The 20,467-nt window shown below is 36.8% G+C and overlaps 1 protein-coding gene across 3 annotated transcripts in view; it reads right to left on the bottom strand.

Moving 5' to 3' along the window:
- The window catches only part of LOC309636679 (centrosomal protein of 78 kDa-like), a 528,677-nt gene that overhangs the window by 492,597 nt on the left and 15,613 nt on the right, over nt 1-20,467 (bottom strand). The window contains exon 2 of one of the 3 annotated variants that reach the window (XR_014250145.1): nt 14,098-19,291. The exons of the other annotated variants lie outside the window; for them this stretch is intronic. The gene's annotated coding sequence lies outside the window, so the exon portion shown is untranslated. Of the gene's footprint in view, nt 1-14,097; nt 19,292-20,467 lie in introns of those variants that run through there. 3 annotated transcript variants of the gene reach the window in all.

The raw sequence follows: 20,467 nt of genomic DNA, 5'->3' as shown, positions 1-20,467 counted from the left end.
AAAATATTTAAAGAATCAGGACATGAGGAATCAGGCAAATACTCATTTGGCGTCAATCCAATAAAAAAGCTTCTTGGTGAGAAAAAAGTTGCCAAAGATGAAAGCCCAGAATAGTGCTACTTTAGCCTAACCACAGTGTCAAAGCAAATAACACACATACACACAAACGCAGAAGGAAGCCCTCTTCACACTAATGCCCCAAAGTCCTTTATGGGTCTTCAAATTGAGCAGATTAGGTAGGTTGATGGTTGTCCTTTACGGACTGGGTCCACCTAACAGGACTGGTAACTACCAGAATTATCACTGTTTTGTCATTTAATAGACATCCCAAACTTAATATACCTTGCAATCAAATACACAGTCACTCATGCTTTTCCTGTAGACTTTCCAAAACAGAAAAGGGCAGCTCCATTCTTCCTGGTGCTCAGTTACAAAATGTGATTCATCTTTGACTTTTTTCTTCTCTCTCCTTTCACATCCAATACAGAAGCAAAATGTGTCAGCCGTATCTTTGAGATAGAACCAGAATTTGACAATTTCTCGATTTTTCCACTATTACCACTCAGGATTAAGATTTCGTTGTCTGTCATCTTAATTATTATCCCTCTGAAATGTGTCCTTAACACAGTGGCCGGAGAACCCTCTGAGAATCTAAGTCAGAAGAATTATGTGACTTCAGTGTCTTCCCCTTCATCATAGTTGAAGCTGAAGTTCCTAAAATGCTGGAAAGTTGCTACATGATTACCCTCCACATTATATATTTGATCTCATCTCCTCCACCTCTACTCCTTGCTCACTCTTTTCCAAACACCTTATACTCTTTAGTCCTTGATGTTCAACAAGTATAGTAGCAGACATTTTCACTTGCTGCTCCCTTTACCTGAATTGCTGTTCTCTTTAGTATCTACAATACTCATCCACTCACTTTTTTAGGTCTTTTCTCAAATATCACCGTCTCTATTATGAGGCCTTGTTTGGATTCCGTGTAATAACCTGCAGCCCCACTAATACACCCTACCTCCTTAGAAGCTTCCCTTCTGCTGTAGAATCTGTTGAATGAATGAATGAAGTGAGCTATGTCTAATTTCCAAAAAAATAAACATCAACCGTAAACACTTGTTGAGAGACGGGTTCAGGGTATAAAGAATAAAAGAAGTGTAAATTCAGGCCTTACCATTCACCATCTATTCCCTCAGGGTTCTGCTGTGGTGTATCTTTGAATAAAAAGCAGAATTTGATAAGACTAATTAATACCTTAAATTCGTTAGAATCCCAAACCTTTTATAGTAGAAATGTGATAAAAATTGTGTCAGAGATTCTCAACAAAATGTTAGCAAATTGAAGCCAAAAAAGTATAAAAATAATTATATACCATGACCAAATGGGATTTGTGTCACGTGTGTAAGGCTGGTTCAACATTTGAAAATTAATTAATATCCATCCAAGACAAAAAAGGGGAAAAAAAAACCATATAAATACATGCAGAAGAAGCATTTGACAAAATCCAGCATGTACTCATGAGAAAAACTCTCAGTAAACTAGGAATAGAGAGGGACTTTCTTAACGTGATAAATACGATCTACAAAAAACCAATAGCTAACATCATACTTACTGGAGAAAAACTCAATGCTTTCCCACTAAGATTAAGCAAAAAGCAAGGATGTCCTCCTTTATTATAACTTTTCAATATTGTGCTGCAAGTCCTTGCTAATGCAATAAGGCAAGAAAAGGAAATAAAGGTTGTACAGATTGAGAAGGAAGACATAAAGCTGTCTTTGTTCACAGATGACATGATCATCTATGTAGAAAATCTTAAAGAGTTGACCCAAAACTTCTGTAACTAATAAGTGATTATAGCAAGGTTGCAGGATCCAAGGTTAATATACAAAAGGCAATTGCTTTCCTATATACCAATAATGAACAAGTGGAATAGGTTAAGAAAAACCCCACACTATTTACATTAGCACTGTCAAAAATGTAATACTTCAGTATAAATCTATTAAAATAAGTGCAACCTCTATAGGAGGAAAACTACAAAACCGTGATGAATGAAGTCAAAGAATAACTAAATAAATGGAGAGATATTGCATGTTCGTGAATAGGAAGACTCCGTATTATCAAAATGTCAGTTCTTTCTGACTTAATATCTAGAAATTCAGTGCAATCCCAATCAAAATCCCAGCAAGTTATTTTATGGATATTGGCAAACTGATTCTAAAGTCCATATGAAGAGGCAAGAGACCCAGAATAGCTGTCACCTCACTGAAGAAGGACAAAGTTGAAGGAATGACACTACCCAACTTGAAGACTTATTATGAAGGTGCAGTATTCAAGACAGGGTGTTATTGGTGAAAGAACAAAGAGATCAATGGAACAGAATAAAGAGCCCCAAAATACACCCACATAAATACAGTCAACTGATCTTTGGCAAAAGAACAAAGGCAATACAATGGAGCAAAGATAGTCTTTTCATCAAATAGTGCTGAAACAACTGGATGTCCATAGTAAGAAAAAGAAAAAAAAAAAATCTAACACAGACTTTATATCCTTCATAAAAATTAACTCAAAATGAACCACAGACCTAAATGTAAAACACAAAACTGTAGAACTCCCAGAAGATAACATAGGAGAAAACCTAGATGACCTTGGGTATGGCAATGACTTTTAAAATATAACACCAAAGGCACAATCCATGAAAGAAAGAATTGATAAGCTAGACTTCACTAAAATAGAAAATTTCTGCTCTGTGAAAATCACTATCAAGATAATGAAAAGAAAAGCCACAGAGTGGGAGAAAACATTTGTAAAAGACACATCTTGTTAGGATAAAGTGGCAACTTGCAAGCTTCTTACATGTGCAACTGGTGTAATTTATTTTGGTATGTAGTGTGAGGTACAGACTTTAGTTTTCAATGGGTGTGTAGTTTTCTAGGCATCGGTTTTAGAGATTATACCTTGACTTTATCACAATCAAACTTCCCAGACATACTTAGAAGTATTTGTGGATATTCTTTTCTGTTTAATTTGTATATGTGTTCATTCATGAAGTAATGCTACAATGTTTGAATTGTAGTGGCTTTATAGTTAAGTTATATAGCTGCCTGTTAATTAACACTCAACTTCTAATAAAATTTATGACTTGTACCTGAATGCCTCCAGATTATGTTCTTCATTCAGACTCTTTACTATTCACTCAATATAAATTCAGAGCTGATATACATTAAAAACTGAACTAAGGTGGCTAACATGTTTTAGTTTTCATCTATATGCCTAGATTTAAAATATGAGAAAGTAATAGAATGCAACATTTTTAAAAACCTCTAATGACTCACATTTTCTATCTCTAATTAAAACAGAATACCCTGTGGAATATCTTTGCATCATTTACCCGGTTTCATTAATTCTGTCTGCTGAAGCTAATTTAAATTCACTCTGGTAAAATGAGAGCTCAGTATAAGCTTTTAGCATACTCAGTGAGACTTACAAATAGTCATCTTCTAGGTGGTAAACAGTAAACAGTCTTGTTTATTGCAAATAATCTTAGCCAATAAATGTTATTTATGCTCCATTTAAGAATAAAGATGTTAATCTGAGATCACAAAACGATTTTTTTTGTTAAAGCTAAAAGCAATTCTGCTTTGATTAGTTGCAAATGCAAATATTACCCAACTTCTTTCTCTTTCTTTGATAATTGTATAGAAATAAAACTAAATATAAGAATGTAAGCCAAACCCACTACAAATGAAACTGCATTACAGGTCCAGTATCTTCAGTGATTTCTAGATGATTTCTATGCTCAAACCTTCATTTTATCCTCTCTTCCTAAAAAGAATTGTTTGGTTTGGTTTGGTTTTCGTTTTGAGTAACTTTTATTACGCAAGGGATTCATATTCTTTATAGAGAAATCATGTAATCAAATAATCCAAAAATAGATTAAAAAGCAGCCATAATTTCACCTCTCAGATATATTATCACTGTATCTATTTTATAGTATAGCTTTCATATATACATTTTTAACATCTTTATTGGAGTATAATTGCTTTACAATGTTGTGCTAGTCTCTGCTGTATAACAGTGCATCAGCTATACATATATATATATCCCCATATCCCCTCCTTTTTACGTCTCCCTTCCACCCTCCCTATCCCACCCCTCTAGGTGGTCACAAAGCCCCGAGCTGATCTTCCTGTGCTATTTGGCTGCTTCCCACTAGCTATCTATTTTACATTTGGTAGTGTATATATGTCCATGCCACTCTCTCACTTCGTCCCAGCTTACCCTTCCCCCTCCCCATGTCCCTAAACAGAATTTTAAGAAGTTAGCCAAGATAAAATGAGAAACTGATTTAGACTTAGGTTCCAAATTTACACCTTCAATGATTTAGGAAAATTCCTTGACAGCTATACTGAGCCTCAGTTTTCACATGTGTAAAAGGGTGAGGATTAAAAAAAACTGATACTTCTGGAAATGCCTGTCATTCTGATTGGATATTTTTTAAATGTTAACTGAAATTTACATGTATAAATTATAAAAAGAAGATGACAAAAAGGTCTATTATCATTTTATTACCCAGAAAAACCCTGGTGGTCCACTGATAGGAGAATGGTCTTCTCTAAGCAGTTTTCTTCATCCTGATTTCTGGACACTCCCTTCTTTAATTTGCTTTTGGAGGCAGTGGATGACATTTAGGCAAGTTTTATTCAAATTCTTTATGCCTTGATTTTAGGAAAGAAGAATAGTAGCTGTGCTGAGCTCTGCCAGGTCAGATAAAATTTTGGAGTATTCTCTTTCTCTCTCTTGTAGATAGCCACTATCATTTGGTAAGCCATAAGCCTTCCTTTGCTTTGACTGTGGTTAGTGTGTTTGCTGGATTTCTAAAATGTATTTTTAGTGTTTACTTGTTTAGATTGAAAAGATTGGGGTATATTTTTAAAAGTTTATCCCTTCATTTTGGAAGGCCTTTTAAGTTGTGATATTGCCTGCAAGAGAGCTAACGGAATTCTGGACTCCATATTTTCGTTTTTACCTTTTTTTTTTTTTTTTTCTCAGACTTTGAACCAACAATGGCTATGAATGAAAGGAATTCAGACCCAAATATTTTTTCCCTTGTAAAGCACAGAGAATATGGGAAAAAATGAAATTGGGAAATTGTTTTGCTCTCTTCCTCCTCCTTTTTGGTCAGTTACCTCAGTCGTCCACCTCACTTTGTGTTTCTAGCCTGGCTTCAGAAAGACCTGAATTTGATGAACTACACACTGTTGGAGTAGTAGATTGCTAGAAGGAACCAAGATCCAGACAACCTTAAATGGCTGCTTCATGGAATTATATTCAAGAAGGAAGGTCCAGCCAATTTCCTCACTTCCATTGTGAAAGGAGTTCCCTATTCCTAAGAAAATGGACCTATGTCTGACTGACACAGAAGATGGAGATTTATCCCAGTGCATTTATATATGTATAGATATTAAAATTATGTATATATATATATTTATATATATATAATGCCTAATGGAAATATATCAGATGGTCTATTTTGTGTTTTTTCTTTAATTTTACTTATAAAATTGTGACCATTTTTTAACTCAAAAGAGGAGAACCTTAAAGATTAATTAAAAAGACATTCTCAGTAGTCTAAGGTTCAGAGTGACTTGGCAGAGAAAATTGCTGAATGGTTAGATAACAGCGCTGGTATGCTTGGCTATTGTAACACTTTACATTTGAGTTTTTCTTCCTTGAAATTATAGGAACTATATGACTCAAGAGAAAGATTGATAATTAGGAATATTCTGCTTGCTTTTTATATAGCCTATTGAAGAACATTTTGATTAATTATTTGGAGGTCATAGGAAGGAACCTTCATGATCTAACTTTTGAACAAGTAGTGTTGCAACACAAAGCTATGACAAAATTAAAAAGGAAATTTGAAATGACCTATTTCTTTTGACATCTCAATCCAGATATCTGTCAGTAAAATGAGTCACTTTTCAGTCAAATGGGTGGTCAGCAGTATAATTTTTTATTGGGAAGCTGAAAGACACCATTGCCAAACAGAGCATCTACAGTGTTAACATCTATATTTGAGCATCTTTCGTTTTCCCAAGGGGTGCAGATGAGAAGAAGGAAGGCAGAGAAATGCCCTTGAATAAAGCTTTTCAAGATGGATAGAACAGAGAGCATTCTCAGAGGCAGGTCAAGATCAACCCAAGAACAACTCTCTCAGTGCTTTCACAACTAGTTAAAATACAAGACCAGTAGTAACTCAGCTCTCAAATCAGTGCTGAAATCAAGCAGAAGGTTGTTAATATTGATACAGTTAACATACATCAAATAGGATTACTGAATTTTCTGAATCCAAAAGTTCTCCACAGTGTTGACATTTCCTTACTGAACTCCCAGGATTGTTTGGTTTCAAAGGCTGTTGGGCTCAAGATGCATTTTGTTTTAAATAATCCTTCATAAAAAGTTCAGCTTTCAGTCTAATATGATTGAAACCCAGCTTGAGTGTGTTTTATAATGCACTGAACTGGAAAGACTATGGGCATTGAAATATTCAAATCATGGTAGGTGAAGGAGTGATATGTGGGGAGGAGGTGATCAAAGAAATCATTGAGATTTGATATGTCTTGTTATCTCATTTTATTTACCTTTTAGAACTCTTCCAAATATTAGAGGAAAGAAATCAATATCAATTTTCACCTGTCACGTTCCACACTTCAATTATTAATGAATGTCAAATCTGACCACAGTTTTCTGTACCAACTGCTCTGCAATAACATTTCTGAGCCTTTATTAAAAATGTAAAAGTGTCATTGAATTTCCAAATATGATTCTGCAGTGGCTAATTCAGCTTGTTTTATTAATAAGCAAGTTCTGATGAGTAATACTAATTTAATACGCCTGTATGTAAGGTTTAAGTGTAAATTATTCCCGCTGAAGGTGATGAGACATGACTGCGATGTGGTGGTAAGGCACTCACCTTCCTGAACGAACACTGCGAGCACACAGTTCTTGGGAGAAACCAGTACTTCATATAGTAGCAAATCTGACATTATTTTGCATGTCTCCTGTAGCAGTGGAATGCACATACACACACACACAAACATGATCATGGGTGAAAAAACACACATGCACACCTTAGATGCTTACAGTAATTTCTGAATATAGTTCTCCGGAAAGAAAAAGCTTTACTGATGATTTGTATTTTTATAGTTTATTATTTTATCCATACTAAAACACTTCATGAAGCCACTTACTGTTTTGTTGTCCATGGAATCCTTTCAATTTTGAGATGTTAAATATAAATCGAAATAATGAGTATAGTCCTTGGCCATGAAAGACTAAGTTACAGAGAACCCGGTGACTGGAGGTCAGAGCTGCCACGGAATTATTCTCTGCTCCAGAGACCATTAGAATATCACTGTGTACCCACTTAAGGATAGAATGCTGCTATTGAGAAACTAGCTCTTTTTTATTTCTACTAAAAGGAGAGAACAGTAGGGGACCTTGGCTGCGTGAGTGTATGAGACTGTCTCTGTTTTGTACAATAAGCCAAAAACATACATGAAATAGCCTCGGGTCTTTTGTCTTTTGTACCCAGCTCTTTCCTCTATTGCTCCTGATCAATTACACTTAAATCAACGAGAGTTGCTTGAATATTTTGACAGTTATGTTCCCCATACCCTGAAGCATTTTTAAAGGGTTACTGGGATAAAGTTATTTCAAAAAATACTCCCTCCAAATTTTTTCAGGGTGGCCTCAATGAAAGTAACTTAGACGAAAAAAACTTCACCTTGAGTTCCTGGCCTACCACTCTAAGGCCAGGCAAGCATAAACCTTCATAGCAAAACCTAAGTTTGCTCCCAGTTGAGAACTTGGTTTCCATGGTCTTATATAAAAAGTATATGGAGACTTTAATTCCCTATAAGCCCTTTCCAAAGAGTAAGTACAGTTCATCATTTGTAAGAGATGATGAAAATTACAATTTTGTTGAATAGGTGGAACATATATATAATATATATATTTATTTTATATATATATATATATATATAATATATAAAGTTACTATTCAGAGTCCTAAAACATGGATTTTTCTTACTTACCAAGAATGAGCAGTAACTTGATCTCTAAACACAATAAAGCACCTGGTTATAGCAGAATCATAACAAATATTTGATATCAGAATGAATTCACTGTTCAGGTGTAAAGAGGGAATACCTTCAGTTTTCCTCTTTCTTGTACCCCATTATTGCATCCTGGACAGAGGGGATTTTCTTGATTTTAATCTAAAGGAGAAATGTTCACTTTTTTTAAGATGGAAATTGACAACCTCAGTAGGCAGAGGCACTGTTTTTATTTGGCTGAATTCATGTTTCTAGAGATAATTCAAGGTATAATAGGGTTTTCTCTGCCACTCCAAAATCTGAAAATGATAAGCATCTCACCAGAGTTTCAGGACGGCCCATTACCAATTCTGTGGAAAGGATATTCAAAATACCATGCTTCATCAATGTCTTCTTTGACTTATTAATCAATGGACAACTACTGAGTTAAGACAGTGTCTTATCCTTGCTTCAAAAAAAAAAAAAAAAACCACAAACACAAAAAAACTGTTAACGATGAAAACTTATTGTTCCAGGCCTTAGTATGGCCTGACTTGGAAATTTAGTTTCAGAGGCTTTTGTGAATATACCAAGGAACGAGGACCTAGGTGTATCTTATTCCCACAGGCCGTCAATAAATATTTGCTTAATGGAGAAAAAATTAATATATAGTATAGGAGAGAACCTGACAGATGCTTAACATTATTGAGTGATAGCAATGCCCAAACTCATCTGTGATGAAACATTATGAAGTATCCTCCTAAGGATAAACTTATTATAAATAAGAAGTGAAAATTCAATTATGGAGATACTTTCAGTTTCAGCTCTGATATGCAAAAAGCTTGAAAGTTGTCACTGTATCTTGTACTTACAAGATAATGCTGTACAAAATGAAAATCAATGACTTTTCTCAGACGTGATTAATAAAACATGTAACTATGAAAGAATTTTAAAACTGTAATTATGTATGTGTATATATGTGTCTCTGAAAAATCTGTGTCAAAGAAAACTGCGGCTATCAGTATAAACTCATTTAACTTCTATATCCTTACCTTTATTTCCTCCCAAACTTACCAGTATCCATCCAACTCGAAGGATACTAGTGATTTTTATATACTGTGCAAGGTTTTTTTCTTATTCATATGCCCATGTTTCCCCAATTCTCTAAATTATTATCTACATCTACAGGATCTCCTTTATCGGTTTCTTCATTTCAACATACAAAATATAAGTCCTTCTCATTCTAAAAAATTCTTTTTTGCTAATTATTTTCTCTTTTCATCCAAACTCCTTCAGAGCAGCCTATTCCCACTGTCTTCACTAGCCCCGCCTGGCCCCGACAGGCAGCCCTATGCCCTCAATTTATTGCAACCTGGCTTTCTTGTCCACCACTTCACTGAACTGCTCTAAGGTCACTGCAGACCCAACTGCCCAAATCCAAAGGACACTTACATTCTCTGAAGGATGACGCTGTCATCTACTTCCTCCTTCTTGAAACTCTATCACCTCTCTCCTTCCCAGAATTCTTTCTCTGCTATTACTTAAACGTTGTCAGTACTCAGAATTCTCTGAAATCTCATCCATTTTCATGATTTTAATGACTGCTAAGTGCTGATGACATTCAAATTTTTATCTTTCCATGTCTTCACGTGCATGTCCAGTTATCTACCAGTTTGTCTCCTGAATTCTACAGGTGCTTTAAAATTCTACATGTGCAGAACTAAAGTCTTTTCCCCAATTCAGTTCTTTATCCCCTATTTCCAAACTCAATGATACCACCACCCAACCTTAGTCACACAGATGGGGGTTCAGCCTCCGCCTCCTACTTCTTCCTTACTTCCCAAGATCAAGTCTTGCTTGTAATTTCCTAAATAAAATTAGAACTTATTTCCTCCCTTCATTTATACCTTATTTCAGACCCTTTTCTTCTTGCTATTACCTGGTCTAGAAGTTACCAAATTGCTGTTTGGTGGAACCAGTTGTTAGACACTTCTATTAAAAAAGGACTCTAGAGTCAAATAGCTTTGAGGATGGCTGTGTACCATACGCCTGCTGTGACGATCCAGAATGAACATTAGCCTACAGCAGCCCCGAGAAGCTGTACAGTAAAGAAACCTGATTAACTTTACTTAAGCCAGGTTCTCCCTTCTGCCGGCCTATAAACATTTCGGTAGGGACAGGAGAGGAGGTGGCAGCGTGAAAGTCCCACTCGAAAATAAAAAACACTGTTCCTCAGAAGAGTGGGGCATAATTGTCTCCAAGCTTCTTCAAATTCCTCATCCATACTGACGTCAGTGGTCTAAAATGCCACCTGAACTTGTCCTTTCCATCCTTAGCTATTTTCTGAGGAAACCAGCTCCACGCACATGGATGGCTAAGACCGCTCTCCTCCTTCTCGCTGCCTCCTTTAGGGGCACTTGCCACTGCCTGGTGACACTGCACTGATGCTCCAGAGCCTGTGCCTGTGGCTCCGTAACACACCCCTCGCACACTCACGGCTCTGGACTTCCGCTGTCCTCTCTGCCTTGAGTGTCCTTGCCCTTCACCGGCTGACTCACCAGTTTTTCACGAGTCCTTTAAGACTTAGATTAGGGACTGCCTCTTTAGATGACTTTTTTTGCCTCACAGCTCCCCCTCTTCTTCCACAAACACTGACTAAACGCCCTGAATATGCCCGTCACAGCATGTCACGTGCAGGATGAGACATCTGCTGTGCGTCTTCCCCTCTCACTCCACTGCTAAAGGGCCAACGCTACATCTTGCTCATTGTTCCACTCCTCTAACATTCAATCCATGACTAATGAACTAACTCCATGTTATTTTACAGATGAGGGAAACAGAGGCAGAGAAGTAGAGTAAGTAGAGCAGCACAGCCAAGGTCACACCACTAAGTAGAAGAGCCACACTGTAGACTCAAGAAGCTGGGTGCCATTACTGTTCACGGAGGTGGTAGTCTTCCCATTCACCAAGGTCAAAAAAATAAAATGAACACTGATAAACTCTCTTAGGAGTTTTAGGAACTAAGACACTTCGGTCCTTGAAGTGGGGACACTGCTTGCAATAGGCAGAATTCTAACACAGCCCCTAAGTCTCCTACTTACTGAAGTACACAAACCTTCCACTTATCCAATCAAACCCTAAATCTGGGTGCTGTAGTGAAGGGATTTTGCAGACGGAATTAAGGTCAAAATCAGTTGAATTTTTAAGATAGGGAGATTATTCTATGTGGATGTGACCTACTCCGGCACCCCATGAAAAGGACCTGAACTCTTTCTGAATTGAAGTACAAAAGGGACAAGAGAGAGACTCTCCATTGCTGGCTCTGAAGAAGTCCAATGCTGTGGCAGGGAAGGCAAGCGAGAGGCCTCTAGGAGCTGAGACTGTCCCCCAACTGACAGCCAGCAAGGAAATTGAGACCTCTGTCCTGCAACTGCAGAATCTGAATTATGCCAACAAGCCGAAGAAGCTTGGAGACATTCTTTCCCAGAGCCTCTGGATGCTAACACAGCCAGACTGACATCTTGACTTCAGCTCTGTGACCCACACAAACTATGGTGAACATCCAACTTTTGGGGCTCAATGTGTTACACTTAAATTTCACGTGCTTTAACACTCTCAGGAGGGAAACCACATGTTCCCGTTTGTATCTGAGCAGGAAACCCAGTCACGCTGTGCCTGGACTTCTGACCTGCAGAACTGTGAGCTAGTCTAATAGGTATTGTTTTCAATCAGTAAGAGTGTAGTAAAAGAATTAATATTCTACTCAACCTCCATGTTTGTGAACAAAATAAATGACTGTCATTGTTTTAGGCCACTGTTTCGGGGTGGTTTCTTATGCAGCGATAAACAATCAGAATACCTATACTTATGAAAACAGTAAGGTATATTTATACAATTTAACTGCTTTGAACAATCACTTAAAGAATGAGGAACTCTATTATATGCCATCATTGGGAGAGGAACTGGTATCACTTTCTGGAGAGTAGCTTTTGGTACCTAACAACAATCCTACATCAGGAGTTTACCCTAAGAAAATCAAAGATGTGGGCAAAGATTTATCTACCAACATGATGACATAAGATTGTTTATAACCAAACCCTAGAAGAAAGCTAAGAGCCTCCAAATTGGGATTGGTTTCAATAAAAACAGCTCACCGTCTGAAGGAATGCGCTATGAAGCCACTAAGAAAAGAATGACAAGAGGTCTCCACCAGAGTTAATGAATGGGATTCAGGAGTTCTACATTCAAAATATATCTGTGCGTTTTTCCTGGGAGATGATACATAAGCTTAATCAAATTCTCTGATGTAGAAGAATATTTAGGGATATGGCAAAATATTTTTGATACTTTTTTAAGACAAAAGAGCAGATTAGGTGTGTGTACATGCAGAGGTGGCTTTTATTTCCTTCAATAAGTTGTTCATTGTTTTCAAACATTTGCTCAATGAACATCTATTTTTATATTCAGAACATGTTTTAAAAATTGAGAGTCTAAGAACTTCAAATTCTTTAATGTTTCATTACTAAAGCCAGGCAAGTTTTCAATTGGGAAAAAGGGAAAAAAATTACAAACTTCCTCTACTTTTAATATAATGGTTTAATCAATCTTCTAAAACTGACTTCAAAGAAATTCTAAACAAATAAGCAAACAAACAAAAAACCCTCCCCACAGTCAGAGCAAAGTAGACTAAAATTCCTGACTGGTTCTAAATAGCACATCAAAGTGCAATTACATGAAATAGTTTCTCCCTCTAATGGAGGGAATTAGAACACAGTGTTAAATTTCTGTGAAAAAGTGTACCCTCTTCCTACAAAGTATTCATAATTCATGTCCCTTACATGGAAATATGGAACCAAAAAAGTTAGAAAGTAAAATTGCTTGATATTCTATTACTTAAATAAGACTAATGATAAGGCTTTGGAATAATTTTCCTTCCTGTCATCTGCTCTCCTTCCTCCCTTCTCGACACTGGCTAGCGTGATTTTTCTGGGACAAAGCTCCCATCATATTGGATATCAAATTTTATGTTCAACTTTTCTCCATTTGACATTGAAATCAATCATTTCTCATATAATCAAGAGATTCATAACCTTGATTTTTTTTGTGGGCTACAAAATATTCCACTGAGTGGGTTTACTGGTTAACCATTTTACACATTTAAATTCTTTCCAACTTTTCAACATTATCAGACAAAATAACCGTTTTTATGCATGAAGGCTTTTTTCCATATTGAGAATAACGTTCTTGCAATAAGTCCATAAAAATGAGTTTGAGATCAAAGCAAGTGAACATTTTTAAGGCTCTGAGGTACCTATCTCCAAACTTCTTTCCAAAAGATTTCTGAGATTTTAAACTGCCATCAGCGATGTATCATTTAGTATATAACCTCTACTATAACTGTTGGCTTACTTCCTCACTTAGAGTGCAAGTTATTTGAAGATAGGGGGTGTATTTTATTGTGTTTATCCCCAGCACCTGTGCCTAGCACAACGTAGACGGTCAATAAATAATTGCTTACTAAAGAAAATCCCTGCCAATACAAGATGTACGTGTGTGAAACACAGTGTTTTTCTCTAACTGGATAGATGAAAACTTGTCATCTTCTTTAATGTGCAATTTTTTTGCTTATAATTAGTAATTAAATTTCTCTTTTAGATTATATTGTAAAAATTCAGATTCTCTGAGGCAAATGGGCCTGGCACTACCCATTAGCTATATAACCTTGGACAAGTTCTATAACTCTAGACCTCAACTTCCTCATCTATAAAATGGAGATAAGCTCCCATATCACAGAGCTTTTGTGAGGAGATAAGCTCCCATATCACAGAGCTCTTGTGAGGATTACGAGTTAAAACACATATAAAATTAGAAGAGTGTTTGGTACACAGCATATGTTCAATTAATGCTGAATGAATGAACATGTGAATGCAAGCAGTAGTGAAGGGCTTAAAATGAAATAGTCTCATCCCACTCCCACATCCAGCATTCAAGAAGCGACCGATTCTTTACTCAGGTTTTTAATTGTAAAATACGATATGCGTACTGAGAAGTGCACAGAACAAAACTGTCAATGTGACAAATAAAAAGAGAATACTTACATAACCACTACTCAAATCTGAAAGTATTGATATTTGTCAGTATCTCAAAACCCCCCCATATCCTTTTCTCATCACAAGCTCCTTCCCTCTTCCCGGTTAAACACCATCCTCACTTCTTGACAATCATTTCCTTTAACCTGCATGCATCCCTAACAAAAGAGTTTAGTTTTCTCAACATCTAACTTTATGTAGAGGATCATAGTGTATGAAGTCTTGTCTATCTTATTTCTTTCACTCAACATTGGTTTAAAAAATTCATCCACATTGCTGCCTGTAGATCTCGTTCATTCAATTTTATTGCTTTATAGTTTTCCCACTGTACGAATACACATTATTTAATTTTTGACTCTTAATGGACATTTGGTTTGTTTTCAGTTTGTGCTAATGCAAATCATGGACAGGAATCCTGCTGTACCGGTTATTCTGGTGCATTTACACAGGGCGGGGGTGAGGGCTGCTGGGTCACAGGCTATTTATATACCTTCAGTTGATGGAGAGTGCTAAATGCTTTCCAAAGTAGTTGCGTCGATTTATACTCCAGTATAAGCAGGGTAGAAGATTCCCATAGTACTCCAGGTCTACAATACCTGATACTACTAGATTTTATGTATCTGTCAATCTGATTGGCATGTAGTTTCATTGGTTTTGACTCACTTTTCTCTTATTACTTAATGAAGTTGTACACTTCTCTGTGTTTACTGGCTGTTTGGATTTCCTTTTTTATGAGGTTTACGTCAACTATTGTTATTTTTTATTCTTTTTTTATTATTATTTATTTATTTTTGACTGTGTTGGGTCTTTGTTGCTGCGTGCAGGCTTTCTCTAGTTGTGGTGAGTGGGGGCTACTCTTCATTGCAGTGGCTTCTCTTGTTGTGGAGCACAGGATCTAGGTGCGCAGGCTTCAGTAGTTGTGGCACGTGGGCTCAGTAGTTGTGGCTCGCAGGCTCTAGACCACAGGCTCCGTAGTTGTGGCGCACGGGCTTCATTGCTCCATGGCATGTGGGATCTTCCCAGACCAGGGCTCGAACCTGTGTCCCCTGCCTTGGCAGGCAGATTCTTAACCACTGAACCACCAGGGAGGCCCAACTATTGTTATTTTGAATTCTTCTCCATTTCCAAGTAATACTCTTACATGACTATTTTCTCACTAAATTGGAGGCATTATCTGTTCACTTTCTAACTTACTAAGTAAGAGTTTAGTTCCTTTACACTCTTTCCTATGTCCACACTGCTCAGTAAAGTTATGTCATCATTAGTTATTCCACTGCTCATGATCTCTTTGACTTGTAGTGATATACTTAAAAACCGACATTGTTGATCAACTATAAACTCTCTCAACGTCACGCTTTGTAAAATGAGGACATTCATACTATCTTCCCTTTTTTCTACCTCCTGTCTACCTTCGAAACCTAGCTTTTACGTTGTCAAAGTTGAAATTTATATTCTGTTCTATGTGCAGTTAAGTCTTCTGTTATTTGAGAGTCAGTACGGAGTAAGGTTTAAGAGAACAGGCAGAGAGCCTAAACTCAAAGCCTCGATCCAACCCTAAATTAGGTACAGCCTGGGCAAGTTCCTTCCCTGTCTCTTAGCTTCCTTTTCTCAAAAGTGGGAATGATATTAGCACCAACCTCATAAGGCTATTCAGAGGATTAAATGAGTTAATATATGCAAAAACACTTAGAGCCTAATATATACTAATTACGTACTAGTACACAATACATTTCAGTACATACCAAGTTAATACTAATACATACTAAGTATAGTTTAGGTTAGTTATTTGTTATTACATGCAAGTTGACAATAAAAGCTGCAAACCAAGACAGTATTGCCATTATTACAATTAAATTAATATTGCCCACTGCAGACGTACTGTGTCTCTGTGTATAGACTACACCTCGTTCCATACTGTGTCAGTGTCACTGCCCTTGTGCAGGGTGACCACATACCCCAAGCCGCCTTGGGCTGTTCCAGTTTATACCTGTTGTCCTGATGTTACAGCATTAGATCGTCTCCTTACGCTATTGAAGTGTAAGGAATTTGGACAAGTTCTGGTTTGGACAACAAATTACATAGGTGGTCATTACCCCTCTGTGTCACTGAAAAAGGGGACATCTATAGTGTCAAGTTTAAGTGGATTCTTCTCTTCCTCACCATTAGTAGGTTAAAAATCAACCATAGTTTAGTTTGCTTCATGTTTATGTCAGTATAGCCTTTTCTCCTCTGGAGTTCAAGTTCCTTCTCCTCTTCCTCTTCCTCCTCCTTTCCAACAGTGTCTAATACCTAGTAAGTACAATATGCCTCAAGGTGTTTCTAAGCTCTCAATCACACAATCAATAGAAGCCTCTCCAATCTAGACTAGCTGCTCTCGGCACTGAATCCCCTATTACCTTCCTTCTTGGTTTACTGCCCCATTTTGCTGGATTATTTCTATAAATAGCTTAAGGTGTAGCACAGGAGGTAAAATTTTCAAATTTCTTTGTGTGCAAAATATCTTATTCAGCCTCCACTTATGACTAATAGTTTGGCTGGATACAAACCCCTAGGGTGAAAATTATGTGCCTGAAAAACTTTGGAGGTATCTTTTCTAATGCCTTACAGGATCCATGGTGCTGATGACAAGTATGATAAAGTCAGATTCTAACTTTTTTTTTAGGTGACCAGTATTTTTCTCTCTGGAATGGATGTGTCCTCTCAGTATTTTATTCTATTTTAATTTATTTTTTCAGTATTTTAAAGTTTCACAATGAAGGGTGCTAGGTATGAGTCTATTCTTGTTCATCTTGCTCAAAACTTGAGTAACTATTTTCAATCTAAGGCCTGATATCTACTTTCAGCTATGGGGAATTTTGTTGCCCTTTGACAGCTTCCCTCCATTTTTTTTCTGGGTCGAGTTTCTAACAGTAACATGTTGGATCTCCCAGATGCAGGCTTTCTAACATATTTCTATCACATTTTGCATTGTGTCTTTCTTTTTTATATACTGAGAAATTTTTTTAATTCCTACTGAATTTATTTCAGCAACCATATTTTTATTTCCAAGACCCCTCTCTTGCTTTCTGACCATTCTCTTTTTAATTAACACCCTAGTCTTATTTTATAGTTGCTAGCTCTTTTTAAACCTCTCTCAGGATACTAATCAGGGTTTTTTCTTAAATTATTTTGTTCCCTAAATTGTCCCTGGTCCTACTAGGATATGTTTTCACTCTTTTTCCCCCCTCTCTCATGTTGTAAACTTTACTCAACTATCAGGCAAATGACAGTTATTTTCTATTTAAGAATGAGTGCAGAAAGCTCCCTGAAGTCAACGATTGATTGGTTTCGTATGCAGGAAGAAGCAGGGAGTAACTGTAATAGGATCCTTCCCAAACACAATTTTCTAGGGTGTAAAAACTCATACTAGCTGCCCTAGTTCTCGCCAGTTTCACTGTTTTCAAAATGAAATCATCTCATTTCAGGAGCGTGAGGGCGGGGCTGGGAGTTCACTCCTCCAAACCCAAACCTTCAATGAGCTCCCCTATTTCTGTCACACTTTTAACTAACTCAACCTTCTCCCCTACATGCGCATCTGAGCATGGGGCTACTTCTGCAGGTGGCGTCAGAATCCTCCTCAGTTGCAGGTGGTCTCTGTGCATATTCTAGGTGAAGCTTTTCATCTGTTCTACTGCTTCAGTTTCACACTCTTCCACTTGTCTTCCGTCTTTCAAAACTATGTTGAAATCTCTTGATTTTTGTGGGCTTATATACTTAAACACTCTGATACCATCATTGTAGTGTCTTGTGAAAATGGAGGAGAGCTGCAAGCGTTCTCAGTGCATTCTGAATCTGCTATTCTGTGGTCCCAGTGTTTAAACTTCTTGGTCTTCCCCAGTGTCTATCATTGCTTTTAGAAATACAATCTCCTGGTCTTCTCGTGAAGGAAATGAATACATCACATCTAAAATGACAAGGAATGTGGGTTAGATGCTCTAGGGTCTTGTCGTACTCTGCCATTCACTAATAAACCACTTACATGTTACAAATTGTAGGTGCTCATTTATAAAATGAAAGGGGGTAACTCTACATGAAGTATAGATTTCTCCTACTCTAACATTTCATAATTTTCTAAGTTTTTTTCTTAAAATGTCTCTACATTATCATTAATTTTAATTTAAAAAATAAAAATCTAACTTTCTCTTTTGAAAAATCAAAGAGTAATTACCATAATCCTACAACAATGGGATAATTAGTTCTGAAACCTGTCAAGTTTCATGTTTCATACGAAAAGAAAATCATATTAAATAATTTTTAAAAATTAAACATGGACTTTGTAGCACAAAGACAAGGTCCCCCCAAATAGTGTTCCTTTATTTACTAGAAATGTTCAGCTCTGCATTAAGTTCAAATAAAATAAATATATTATTTTTGAGGTGCAAAAATTTCTTATGAAAATCAATTTTTCTTTTCTGTCCATACAAACAAAAGTATGGAATGACATTAGAGGTCAGGTTTATTTGGTAATATAATGTAGCTTCTTGATATTTTTTATTTTAGGGAAGGAGAATATCAACATCAAAACTTTTTTCAACTTTACTTTTGTTTAAAATGAGGCCATATTTTCCTCTTATAAAAAGAGAGTTCAACTAGAACTGTCAAGTTTCTCATCTGTAAAACAAGAGCACTGAATCAGCTGACTATATTCATTCAGAACTCAATTTCTTTATCATATGATCACTAAGGTTCTCCCTAAATCTAATATCCTAAGGTTCTAAGGAAAGGAAAATATATTACTAATGACATGTTTTGATTTTTATTTCTTAGAGTTCAAATGTCCACCATTCACCTTGGTCTAAGCTTAAGGAACCATTCAAGGGGATACAACGCAGATCGGAGGGAAAAACAGAACCCTCACACAAGCTGTGCCATGTTGCAATCAGGCTTCCATTTGAAAAATAATCTTCTCTATAGCTTTAAAGTGATAACTTTGTACCGGCAATGCTTCTTGTTTCAGACTGATTTTCTCTGGCTCTTCCTGAACACTTTCTGAGGAATCATTGACCTCTTCGATTTCTGAGGAGGAAGGACTCTCTACTCTCACAGTCACAGGAAATTCTGATGGACCTGAGTGTCACAAGAAGAAGATAGGAAACCACAGAGTTGTTAAACTAAAGTGCAAAGAAAGAAGACAAGATTGTAAAAAAGATAACACAAGTCAGGTACCAAATATCCAAATATTAGAGGACATTTAACAAAAGTGATCTGAGGTATCATTATTTATAAATGTCTCTCACTGCTCCTTAGTCTAAAACAGGCAATGACTAAGTAAAATTACAGTAACTTTTTTTTGCTATGTTACTGTACAGACCTCTGTTGTACATGGTTAGGATTAGTAATGGGAATTGCCCATATTATTTTATTAAGGTTCTTTCACAGAAGCCAAGTGAAGAGCCAAGGTAAACATTTTCTCTCAGATCAACTTTATACTGCAAATAAAAAATTATTCTTCACTATCAGACAAAAACAGTCTGGAAGAAAATGTAGTTTTTCAGAGGAAAATACATCAGTAAAGGGACTGAAAGAATTAGAAGAATAATCAGAAAGTCAACATATCTAAGCTGTGTATGATAGATGTTAGAATTTTTAAAAAATAAATTACATACACATACACAACTAAAACTGACCCATCAAAAATTTCACCTTCTCATCACCCTTAAGCCAAAACTAGGGTAACAGTAATACAATTCTCCTGTCAAGCTTCATTGCCACTGCAATGTTGTTCAACTGGACATTTCCAAATATTTAAAACCTGACCTGGCCACAACCCCATAAATTCTACAGATCATAAGGAAGTGTGCTGGCATTATGTAACTACGCAGAAGACAAGTCACTAGGACATCATTTTGACAACAAGCAGCAAACCTGCAGCATAGGAAAATCCCAACAGGAGAACGAGGTGCACACTCCTCTCTCTGGGCATGTAAGGGCAGGATTGACACCCAAGATGCTCCTCTCTCAACCTCAGCAGTGGTGCCTTTCACAGAGCAACTATGCAGTCTCCCAGAACCACTGGGAAGGAGAATCTGATACAGACAGTATTAGCTTGCCATGAGGCCATAAGCGAGGGAATGTGTGTGGCCTTGGTGAGAGAGCAGAGGTGAGGGAGATGTTGCTTTATATTGGCTTTCAGATCAGGAATTTGTACATATAGCCTGCAAACAATGTTTCTTGCAAACATATGAACATTCTTGAGTATGACAGCTCCATGTGAGGGGTCAGAAATGGCAGTCAAGTTCGTTT

Source organism: Balaenoptera physalus (assembly GCF_965194825.1).
Source record: "Balaenoptera physalus genome assembly, chromosome: 10".
Lineage (NCBI taxonomy): Eukaryota > Metazoa > Chordata > Mammalia > Artiodactyla > Balaenopteridae > Balaenoptera > Balaenoptera physalus.
Note: the sequence above shows the minus strand (reverse complement) of the source record. Positions and strands in the feature narration are given on the sequence as shown.